Source organism: Rattus rattus, chromosome 3 (genome assembly GCF_011064425.1).
Source record: "Rattus rattus isolate New Zealand chromosome 3, Rrattus_CSIRO_v1, whole genome shotgun sequence".
NCBI lineage: Eukaryota > Metazoa > Chordata > Mammalia > Rodentia > Muridae > Rattus > Rattus rattus.
This window is the reverse complement of record NC_046156.1, coordinates 207,128,780-207,141,286: the sequence shown is the minus strand read 5'-3', so window position 1 is coordinate 207,141,286 and position 12,507 is coordinate 207,128,780. Positions and strand designations below refer to the sequence as shown.

Sequence of the window (12,507 nt, the reverse complement as noted above, 5' to 3'; positions counted from 1 at the left end):
ATGGATTTCAGTATATTGAAACATCCCTGCATTCCTGGAATGAAGCATACTTGATCATGTTGGATGACTGTTTTGATATGTTGGATTCGGTTTTTGATAATTTAATCGAATATTTTTGCATCAGTATTTATAAGAGAAATTGGTCTGAAGTTCTCAATGTTTGTGTGACTCAGGTATTTTGTCGTCATAAAATGAATGAGGTAGTATTCCTTCTGTTTCTATTTTGTGGAATAGTTTGAGTATTGGCATTAGGTATTCTTTGAAGGCCTGATAAAATTCTGCACTAAAATCTTTTGGCCTGGACTTTCTTATTTGTTTTTGTTGTACGTGTGTGTGTGTGTGTGTGTGTGTGTGTGTGTGTGTGTGTGTGTGTGTGTGTGTGTGTGTGTGTTGTTTGGTTGGTTGGTTGGTTGGGAGAATTTTCATGACTGCTTCCATTTCCTTAGGTGTTATGAGACAATTTATAACATTTACTTGATCCTCATTTAACTTTGGTACATGGTATCTGTCTAGAAAATCTTCCTGTTCATCCAAATTTTCCAGTTTCGTTGAATGTAGCCTTTTGTAGTACGATTTAATGATTTTTAAATTTTCTCTATACCTGTTGTTATAGCTCCCTTTTAATTTCTGATTTTGTTAATTTGGCTACTGTCTCTGTGACCTTTAGTTTAGCTAAGGGTTAGTCTATCTTGTTGATTTTTCTCAAAGAACCAGCTCTTAGTATTGCTGATTCCTTGTATGGGTCTATTTGTTTCTCTTTCTATTTTTAATTTATGTATTTATTTACAGTTCTGCCATTGCCCACCCTCTCCAACTCCCCCTTCCTACAATTTTTCACCCCATATCTCCTCCCCATTTCCCTGAGAGAATGCCTCCCCCCTCCTTCAGGTCTTAAGTCTAGACAACTCATGTATCTTCTCCCACTGAGGCCAGGTCAGGAAGTCCTCTGTTGTATATGTGTTGAGGGCTTAGGACCAGTTCCTGTATGCAGCCTGGTTGGTGGCTCAGTATCTGTGAGCTCCCAGGGGTCTCGATAAGTTGAGACTGCTGGTCGTCCTATGTGTTTGCCCTCCTCATCTTCTTATACTATCGTTCCCCTAATTCAACCATAGAAGTCCCCATTTACAGTCCAATGATTGGGTGTAAGTATCTGTGTCTGTCTCAGTCATTTGCTGATTGGGCCTCTCAGAGGACAGTTATGCTTGGCTCCTTTCTATAAGCACATCATAGCATCAGTAATGGTGTCAGGCCTTGGTATCTACCCATGATGTGGACCTCAAGTTGGATTGGTCACTGAACCACCTTGCCCTCTTTCTCTTCGCCATTTTTGTCCCTACAGTTCTTTTAAACAGGAAGTCTTCTGGGTTAGAAATTTTGACTGTGGGTTGGTAACACCATCCATCCATCCACTTGAGGCCCTATCTATCTCCTGAATCCACTCTTCAAGTTCCCTCTCCACCCTGTTGAGCACTTCATCTAAGGTCACTCCCATTGAATGCTAAGAGTCCCTCACCTCCAAGGTCTCTGGTACTTTCTCCAGGGTCTCTCTACCTCTCACCTTCTGAGGCTGCATACTTCCATTCATTCTGCTGGCCTCCTGGGCTTCTCTCCTGTGCTCCCACCACAATGCATGATCATGTTCCCCTTTTCTCTTCCCCATCGCCTCTCCTGCCCCAATCCCTCCCACCTTCTGTTTCTCATGATTATCTTCTTCCCAGTACCCTGCAACATTGAAACATTTTTATTTGTCCTTTCTGTTTGTTAACTTCTTGAATTCTGTGGGTTATATACTAAGTATTTTGTTACGTTTAGGGTAATATCCACTTATTGGCAGGCAGGCAAATGGATGAAACTAGAAAATATCATCCTGAATGAGGAATCCCAGACTCAAAAGAACATACATGATATGATCTCTTTGTTTCTAATTGATTGATTTCAGCTCTGAGTTTTATTATTTCCTCCCATCTACTCCTTTTGGGTGTGGTTTTGTTGTTGTTGTAGTAGTTGTTGTTGTTGTTCTAGAATTTTCATATGTTCTAGAATTTTCATAGTTGCTAGTGTAGGATCTCTCCAATCTCTTTATGAAGGTACTCAGTGCTCTGAATTTTCCTCTTATCACTACTTTCATTATGTCCTATAGATTTGGATATGTTATGCCTTCTTTTTCATTCTAGAAAGACTTTAATTTCTTTCTTCACTTCTTCCCTGACCATGTTATCATTGACTAGAGAGTTATTTAGTTCTCATGAGTTTGTGGGCTTTCTGTTGTTTTGTTGTTATTGAAAAGGGCCTTAGTCAACAGTAATCTCATAGAATATATGGAATTATTTCAATCCTCTTATATCGGTTGAGGCCTGTTTTGTGACAGACTATATGGTCAATTTTGGAGAACGTACCATGAGGTGCTGAGAAGAAGGTATGTTCTTTTGTTTTATGATGAAATGTTTGTGTATATATATATATATATTATTATTATTATTATTATTATTATTATTATTACATTTGGTTCATAACTTCTGTCAGTTTCACTATGTCCCTTTTTAGTTTTTGTTTCCATGATCTGTCCATTGGGGAAAGTGGGATATTAAAGACTCCCACTATTATTATGTGAAGATCAATGTGTATTTCGAGATTTAGTAATGTTCCTTTTAAAAATGGAAATGCCCTCACATTTGGGGTATACATGTTTAGAATTGAGAGCTCTTCTTGGTGAATTTTGCCTTTGATTACTATAAACTGTCTTTCCACATCTTGTTTGATAATATTTCATTGACAGTCTATTTTATTGGATATTAGAAGGGCTACTCCAGCTTGTTTCTTAGGACCCATTTGCTTGGAAATTTTTTTCCACCCTTTTAGTCTGAGGTAGTGTTTGTCTTTGGCACTGATGTTTGTTTCCTTTATGAAACAAAATGCTGGGTCTGATTTACTAAGCCAGTCTGTTAAACTATGTCTTTTTATTAGGGAATTAAGTCCATTAATATTGAGATATTTCAGAACAATGATTGTTGGTTCCTGTTATTTGTGTTGTTAGTGGTGATATTATGTTTATGTGGTTCTCTTCTTTTGAATTTATTGTGAGATGATGAACTTCTTTGTTTATTGTTAAGTGTAGTTTCCCACTTTGTGTTGGAGTTTTTCTTCTATTATCCTGTATAGGGTGGATTAGTGGAAATATATTGCTTAAATTTGTTTTTTTTTCATGGAATATTTTAGTTTCTCCATTAATGGTGATTGAAAGTTTTGTTATTATAGTAGCCTTGGCTGGCATTTGTGTTCTCTTAGAGTGTGTGTGACAACTGTCCAAGATCTTCTGTTGAGAAGTCTGATGTAATTCTGACACATTTGCCTTCATATGTGACTTGGCCTTTTCCCCATACAACTTTGAATATTTTTCTTTGTTCTGTACACTTGGTGTTTTGATTATTTTATTATCAGAGAAATTTCTTTTCTTGTCAATTCTATTTGGAGTTCTATAGGCTTCTTGTATATTTATGGACATCTCTTTCTTTAGGTTAGGGAAGTTTTGATCTATGATATTGTTGAAGATGTTTCCTGGCCCTTGGCATTGGGAATCTTCCTCTCTTCTATTCCTATTCTTAGGTTTGGTCTTTTCATTGTGTCCTGGATTTCTTGGCTGTTTTTGGTTAGGAGCTTTTTGCACTTTGCATTTTCTTGGCTTTTGTGTCAATGTTTTCTGTAGTGTCTTCTACACCTGAGATTCTCTCTTCTCTTTCTTGTAGTCTGTTAATGATAATTGTATGTGTGATTCCTTATCTGTTTCCTAGGCTTTCTATCTCCAGAGTTGTCCTCCGTTGTGATTTCTTTATTGTTTTTATTTCCAGTTTTAGATCCTGGATGATTTTATTCAATTCCTTTACTTGCATGATTGTCTTTTCCTGTATTTCTTTAAGGAATTTATGTGTTTCTTCTTTAAGGGCTTCTACCTATTTACTTGTTTTCTCTTGTAATTCTCGAAGGAGGTATTTATGTCCTTCTTAAGGTCCTCTATCATCTTCATGAGATGCGATTTTCGGTCAGAGTCTTACTTTTCAGGAGTATCCAGGGCTTGCTGTAGTAGTAGAACTGGGTTCTGATGGTGCCAAGTGGCATTGGTTTCTGCCGCATATGCTCTGATGCCTACCTTTTGCCATCTGGTTATCTCAGGTGTTAACTGTCCTTGCTATTTCTTACTGTACCCTGTTCCTCCTGTGAGACTGTGAGCCTGGTTATGATGGACCTCCTGGGAGTCAAGCTGTCTCTAGGTGTGGGAGAAGGTCTGCAGTGCCTTGGACTGAGTTGTGGGCAAGGAGGAACATGTGTCTCTGGCATAGCAGGTTAGATAATGCCTGCCTTTGTTGAGTCCCTTGAGGATCCCTGTTAGTCCAGGTATTGGGGGTAGGGAGTCTCTCACCTATGATGCTAGTTGTATTGGAGCTCCTGGGAATCAAGCTGTCTCTGGATGTGAGAGGGAGGCTACACTCATCATTTTTATGAAAAATATTTCATTCTATTTTTGGACCAGTTTATTGTGTACTTAACATAACACATTATTCTTTCTTTCAAAGTAAGATATTTATATATCCGTTGTCCTAGGAAAGCAATAATTGAATGGAACAAGAAAATGTTCTGCTCAGGAAGATTTAGATTAAAGATGAGCTGATCTTCTTAAACAGAATTCAGATTTATCTTACTTCTAAGAGGAATATGTTAATTACAATGAAGATAATATAATTTTTTTATGTGAAGTTGGTAATGAACTTGATATAAATCAGCAAACGCAAATGCAACATGTTTTGTAGAGGAAAGGTCACCTGCACACAATGAGTTAAAACTAAAGCTTCTTTACTGTTATTTAATATGCAGAGATTAAGTATGCTGAGGGGACATATTTCATTATTGTTTTCTTAAGAGTATCTTATTTCATGTTATTTTTCTAAAAAGAAATTATCAATTAGCTAAAACTCATACTTAAAAGACTGACTCTCACTAGGTACTAAATTATCTGTGTGTTGGAGAATTCTTTATTAAATTCTCCTGTTTCTTGATTCTCTTATTTGTATTCAGTATTTCAAGTGAAGCTTTTGAATATTTTGTTAAATCCACCTATAAATGCACTGTTCTCCTAATGTTCATGTGTATGACATAATATACTAATTTTTAGTATGCAATTTAAGTTTCTTCTTTGTCTTGATAAAATTAAAATTGCCAATTTAAATTTACATGCTGAGCATTTAATCATTGATGGCACCACAATGTTCATAATTCCTTCCGATTTAAAGGGTTGGTACTATAACTGTAATTCACATTTTTATTTTATTTTTATAAATTTTTTTGACCTTCCAACTCTTCACTTATATTTTTGAGCTATTTAATTGCAGCCACATCACACTTCAGATAATTAACACCCTAGGATATGAATTGATATTTCCTAATCATGTCTTAGAAATAGGAAATTTGAACAAAGTAGTATATCTTAGCCTTTTAGAATCTTTCATTTAAAAATCTAAAACATTTCTATTAACCATTTGCAGTTTTTGCTAACTAAACCTAGGCAAACTACTTGTTATTTATTTTTAAGATTCTTTTTTTTTATTCCTATACATTTTTTGGGAATATGTAATAGTGTTTCATTTCCTTCATTTCCTTTTTTTTCCTTTGAGGTAATTTTGGGTATCAAACTTCTAGCATTTCATTTATTCATACTATTAATAAACATTTACTGAACAGATGTTCTGATGTTGTGATTTACTATATCAGTTACTAAAACAAAGAAATGCAATGCTTATCTTTAAGATGTCCTGAGTCACCCAGTCTTGGAAGTCTTGGCTTCTGTCTTTGAGGTTATCCTGGGAGACTTAGAGTAAGAAGTTAGCATTATAGTCAGTAGTCAAGTGCTTGCCTGCGCCCTGGATTCAATCCATAGTACCTTTCCAGGAAGTTGGGGAAAACTCTGAGTATTGAGATGAAAAAACAAAGAAAGAACGCTAACAGGATAAAATACCTGAACTTGTCTCTTATAGCTCAGTAACTTAAACCAAAAACACAGCATTTTATCTTCTGCAAACATCTTTTTTAACAGTACTTTTTCAAACCTTAGGTTGAAGTAAGCATATTCCTGGAATGTGAAGAAATTCCCAGGATCATTTTCATTGCCTAAGTATATTGCTACATGTTGATATGTGTGTAGGGAGAAAATATGATATAATACTTAGAATTCCATTTGGAAACTAATTTACTTTTTGCCTCTGAGTTTGTACTGGTATTTTAACACTGATTAAAGTAGATTGGCTCTTTTCAGTTTTAAATAATCTATTTTACTTCCAAAAGTTGTAGCTATGGTCTTAATATGCTTCCGTCTCTTGAATCCTACTTTATGTAAGTGTAAAAGAAAGTCATTTCCTATATTTTAATGCACTCAGGATTTTAATAACCTCACCGTGAATGCTTTTCAGACCGGTTATCTGTCATCGTCACATTATGTTGTAAAAAGATTGCATCCCCCTGGAAAGCATCGTTTTTTGTTTATTTGTTTGTTTTGTCGTGGTTTTTTTCTGCTTCAGTTAAGATAACAGATAAAATTTTTAAAAAGGACAAATTTGATTGAGTGTGACAGTGGATCCTGGTTTCACTGCCTTGGAATCCCAGAGCTCTGACTTGAGAGGGAGGAAGGGAAAGGAGGAACAGTGCAATGAAGAGACCGTCAAGCAGCAGGGAGAGTCTGCCAGAGCGTTTGCTGGTAGTGTGCACAGCATTAGTGTCAGTAGGTTACTACGTAGTGCTCTGTAATTAGTTATGAAGAGTTTAACTTTATCCTCAGTAGGTGACTTGGTATTAGATATTAGTTCTGGAATAGTTAATGTTCCTAGATAACTCCTGGTTCTTTTGTATTAATGAAAAAAAAAAAAAAAACCAGTATACCAAAGAGAATTTTTCAACACAACTGAAAGTTACTTTAACACATTATATTATGTTTCCTGGCTGCAAATTGTTTGTTGGTCTTTCTCTCTCTCTCTCTCTCTCTCTCTCTCTCTCTCTCTCTCTCTCTCTCTCTCTCTCCCCATCTCTGTCTTTCCCTGCCTCTCTGTGTCTCTCTGCCCCTCTTTGTCTCTGTGTGTATGTCTCTCTTCTCCTTCTTCTCTTCCCTCTCTCCCTTTATTTCATTTTTGTTTGTTTTTAGTGTGTAACAGTGGGGCTGAGAGTGCTACAAAACAGTCTAATCATCACACGCATGTCCATAGTATCAGTTAAAAGACTTTGCACTTCCTTACTGTCCATCTCTCTCCTATACAGAAATCATCTGATGGAAAACCATCATGTTTTCGCCAATTTTAAATCCATTTTCATAACACTGTGAAAGAACTGGTAATGGATTCGTATGACTGATTACTGAAAAATAGGGATTATGGAACATAATAGATATATGATTTATCTCCCATGGTAATCATACAACATTCAAGGATTCTAACAATACCCAAACAACTTGCCTCAGTCTGTTCAGTTACATGTAACATACCACTGCCAGCATATATGGTGCAATGTATCACCAGAGTCTCATCCATCTTCTAGGCAGAGGAACTTCATTACAACCCAATGACCAGCATTTCCTTCCTGAGCACTGTTAACTCCTTTCACAGACAGTGATGGAGAAGTATGAAGGAAACCTGTAAGTTAGTTATGGAGAAGACTGCCAGTTAAGACCTGCACCAAAAAAGAGCAAGTTATACTTTTGCTTGCCTCATTTATGTTTCATTCCTGAAATGTTAAAATAAGTGAATGTTTGGAGTCCGCTAGATAGCTCAGTAGGTAAGAGTCCTTGCTGCCAATTCTGATGGTCTGATTAGATCACTGGGACTTATATGAAGGAGGAAGAGAGCTGACACCAATGAACTGTCCTTTGGCTCCAACAAATATTCTCTGGCATGTGGAGGCACATATTACATACATACAGGTATACATACATACATACATACATACATACATACATACATTCACACACACATACACATACATACACACACACACACACACACTCTTTCTCTACAACTACACCAATGCAGACACACACACACACACACACACACACACACACACACATGCTAAAATGTAATAAAAATTTTGTAAGCTAATTATTTGTTGAGATTTTTGAAGGAATTTTAAAATAAAGGTTTGCTCTAATAGCACCACCGAAGTCTAGAAACCCAGACATATTCAGCAGTATACATGTATCCTCTTCCTCTAAGATTACTATCCTCAGACAGTATTTAAAAACCCTAAAAATCCTAGTGTTTGTCTAACAGGCAACATTTGTAATTTTACTCTTCTAGAAATATCAAAGACATAAAAATATTCTCAGTGCTGCTTTGCCTAGAATATAGAGTTATAGGGATGTGCTTTAACATAAATTTTAAATTCTAAGGAGATAATTTAGTAAATCTTCCTTGTGTAAAATACTTCACGTTAGTAAGACTTTATGGGTGTAGCTTTTCAAATTCTGAGGAGACACAGTTTCATATTAAACTGTCTGAACTTCTGGTTCTTACAATATTTCTGCCTCCTTTTGTGCAAGGAACCCTGGACTACCCAAAATGGGCAAAAGAGTAACAAGTATCATTATGCAGACCTAGTCTGATACATTTAGGAATAAATACAAATAGGCATATGCATGTATGTATGCAGCACATATTGTTAAGACAGAGGTCTCATAACTGAAAGAAAGCAAGAAGTTGGTGAGAGTTTTTGAAGGGAAGAGAGGGAAAACAAGAAATGATATAATTATCTTATAATCTAAAATATAAATAATAATTTTTTTCACTTTACTTGCTATAGATCTTGGCCATGAGGAAACTTTTAAAAATCGAATATGGATTTTCAGAGTTTGAGAAGCTAAGTGCTCTATTATGGTACCACATCCATGTTTTCAGACTCTATTAAAATGGAGAAAATCTGAATCTTCGAAAAGGAGTCACTCCCTGTTCATAAGAAGAGCATTGAGAATTAGACTTGTTGGATTCAGAATCCACCTTTACTTCCTTTGTGGTCAGCACCCTGGTTCTGTCTTGGTGTCTCGTCACACAGCCAGCCAAGCAAACTCTGATATGCACAGACCTGTTCCTGGCATGTGGGACTGGAGCATTCTAAGCTCCAATCATCTCTGAAAGACTCTATTATCTTTCAGAGCCGCTCACCAATCTACAGAGCTAAGTGTATACTCTTCAGCACGGTGAGACAGAATCCTCTCAGTCAAGGGTGTTAAGCCTGCTTACCAGAACTCCCTGTGGGAAATGCTCTTAATGAATAACCGTCACTCCTGCCTCCACAGCAGCAGTTTAACACAGCTGCCTCAATGCCTTCTGCAAGAACACAGGGAGTTTCCTGGCAGCCTGTCCTCAAGTACCTACATGTGAGAAATGCAGAGAAGTAGGAGAAAAGTGTGAGCCTGAAGTAACGGTCTGCCCGTCTCTTCATGTTTGTCTTCTGGGAACTGGCAGTATTACTATTTGGACAGGGCTGAAGGAATTCCTTATTTCCACAGCAGACACTGAACAAATTTGTTCTGCCCCAGTGCCTCACTGAAAACCTCCTTGTGTTGAAAATATGACCAACTACCAAGCCACCTGGCCTCACTCTGAAAGCTTCATTTTCTCATAGCAGCAATTAATTTAAAACCTTTTTCTATCTGAGAGTGTTTGAACTTTCAAAACTAACTGGACCTAGACTTAATGAAACAGACATCCAGTCAGCAAGACTTGTTAGAAATAGACACGTTCCTCATGGTGTAACATTAGTTGTATAGTCTAAAGGAACTCTAGCTACTCCGTGTGTCAGCTGACACTTTCAAATCACTCATGTTATCCTTTTTATCCATGTGTGCAGAAAGGTAAATTAATCATTTGAGCTTGCTAAACCTGTATCACACAAACCATGATTCAAACTCAGCTGGTGTGAGAGACCAGCTCTAAAAAATGCAAGCTCCTCTGTGCTTTGTCATCTGCTACAGCTTAATAGTTCTCTGCTAGTCTGTAATACTGGTTCTCACATTTTACATGAAATCCACATTAAGACCTCTTTTTTGAACAGGGCTCCTCTCTTGGAGTTTCAGAGATCATAGGATGACCAAAGGATTCATGGGGCATTTTGATACTGACAATTCTGTTGAAGTTCATTGTCTAGCAAGTGATAGTTTCCCACTATACAGCTGTCTAATTTTTAGAAGAAACTTCATTAGCTCTGTAGAGATACTGGAGTACAGGGTACTATACTTCAAAATGTGACCTCATTGTGATGAATTTTAGAGTAATGAATTACCACACAGGGCATAACAAATCTAAGACCTCGTTACTTAAGATCTCTTCCCTATACCTTATTGTTACCCTGACTATATTCCTCTTACTCCTAGGTAAAAACCTATTGGTACACACACTGATAATTTTTATGTTTAATTGCTTCCAAAAGATTTTTCTCTGCAATATAAAACCTTCAATAATTAAGCCATAATTAAATAGTTTAAAGAGTGTAAAAATATCTACATCCCACAAAACGTGGCTTTAAAAGTTTTAGTGTTAAATCTGCAATCATGTCTTAACAGAAGAGATTCCTACATTTCATGAGCCCCAAATATTATGAAAAACTCTTTTGCATTTTAAATATTAAAGGGGACTTGGGCATTTTAGGGTGGCCTTAAATAATTTTCTTAAAAAGAAAAAAATCAAATGGAAACCCAATAAACTAAGTCCAAAAGAAGCTCAAAGGAATTCAGGAAAAAAATCTTATTTATTATTTATTTATTATTCTAAAGAATTTGGGGGATTTTTTTTTCTGGAACTGACAAGAAAGTAAACTATGAATAACTGACAAGAAAGTAAACTATGAAAAAAGAAGGTACCTCCAAAGTATGGAAGTTTATTAATGTGCAGCTAAGTTCCCATCAAGGATTTTCAACAATCTCTTCATTCTGTCACAACTGGATTTTTGAGCAATGACTTGCTAACTATCTTAGGATGAATCCCCAGCACAATATCCAGTAGAAAAACACCTACAGGTACAGGTATAATCAAAGAAGTGGACCATGTGATTTTTATTTTCTTGATCACAGTCTCTAGTATTGAGTTGGAAAAGTGCATTTCTTGCTCTCTAATGAGGGCATAAGTGAATTAATGAATCAAATTTTGTTGCCTTATGGAACATACCATTCTTCTTCTAACTGCTTACAGCTACTTGTGGGTGCCATGGCTGTAGCTGGTGGGGGGAAGTCTGGTAATGTCCATTTAAACTAGACATATGACAGACAAGAATCCTGAACTACAGTAGCATGTTCTTTTTCCTTTTCATTTTTCTATTTTCATCAATTCAGTTTCTAGTCAGCCCAGCAGATCTCACTTTGTGTGTATGTGTGTGTGTGTGTGTGTGTGTGTGTGTGTGTGTGTGTGTGTGTGTGTGTGTGTGTGCCGAGCTCACAGAAATAAACGAACTGAACTTCCAGGTTCTGAATAAGTGAATTCATTTTCCATTAGTGCTTTCGAGAACATATTTTTGTATCATACATTGGCTACATTCTCCCCATGTGTTTATTCTTAATGTTGCTGCTGCTGCTTTCCCAGAATTGATATATTTAATTAAAATTGTAGCTGTTTGAGCCTAACATTGGTATACTTAATATAGATTGCTTCATTTTCTTAGGAGTTTGGTTCTTGGAAAACTAATTTAACTCTCTCATGCACAAATAAGCTCAAAGTTTGCTTGCTTCTGTTATGTACTTAATGCTCCAACAGTTTGAAACATGTTTGCTGTGAGGTCCTGACATATAGGCAATTTTTTTTTTATTTCTCAGGTTTAAACAACTCTGTTAACTTAGGTCTTCTTAGTTGATCACTCTCATTACTGCCGTTAATAGATAAAGTACTCAATTTAGAAGTAGATACGCATTTTTCTATTTTAGTTTTCCTAGCAGAAGCCCAGCCTAAGGCAATATCTGTATGTACATAATGATATTGTTCAAGCCTTTAAATCAAAATGCAGTAATCCCAAGGAATAAAAACTCCACAATTTAATGTAATTGGCAATAGATCTTAGGTTTCCCTTTGTGAGGGGCCTTAGCTTTGATGTGAAAATTGTACAAAAGGTAAAAGAGAAGTTCATTATCCAGTACGTTTGAGAATGCTTTTCATGCTTTCGCAACAGATAAACTAATGCTTATTGAGTGACTACTACTTTAATATTTAAGCAATGTAGACATGTTCTGTACTCAGATAGAATTCATTTGAATAAAAAGAATATTTCAATTTTTAAGGTGGGAATCTCCTACTTCATTGTACAGACATTTGAAAGGGAAACCTGTGATTTAGAATAAAGAACAATTAAGTGAATGAAGAGAATTCACTCTGGGTGATATGACCACATGTGAGCCTTTGAACAGGACTTCTCTCTACCTTTCCTTGCTAACATAAAGCATCTTCTGCTATGACTGGCAGGTCTGTTCACGTGAAGGGAGCATTTAGTGTGTTCACT

The 12,507-nt window shown here is 36.3% G+C and overlaps 1 protein-coding gene across 2 annotated transcripts in view; it reads left to right on the top strand.

Annotated features, from left to right (window-relative positions):
• Edil3 (EGF like repeats and discoidin domains 3) overlaps positions 1-12,507 on the top strand; it is a 498,350-nt gene that overhangs the window by 317,597 nt on the left and 168,246 nt on the right. The window lies entirely within an intron of this gene.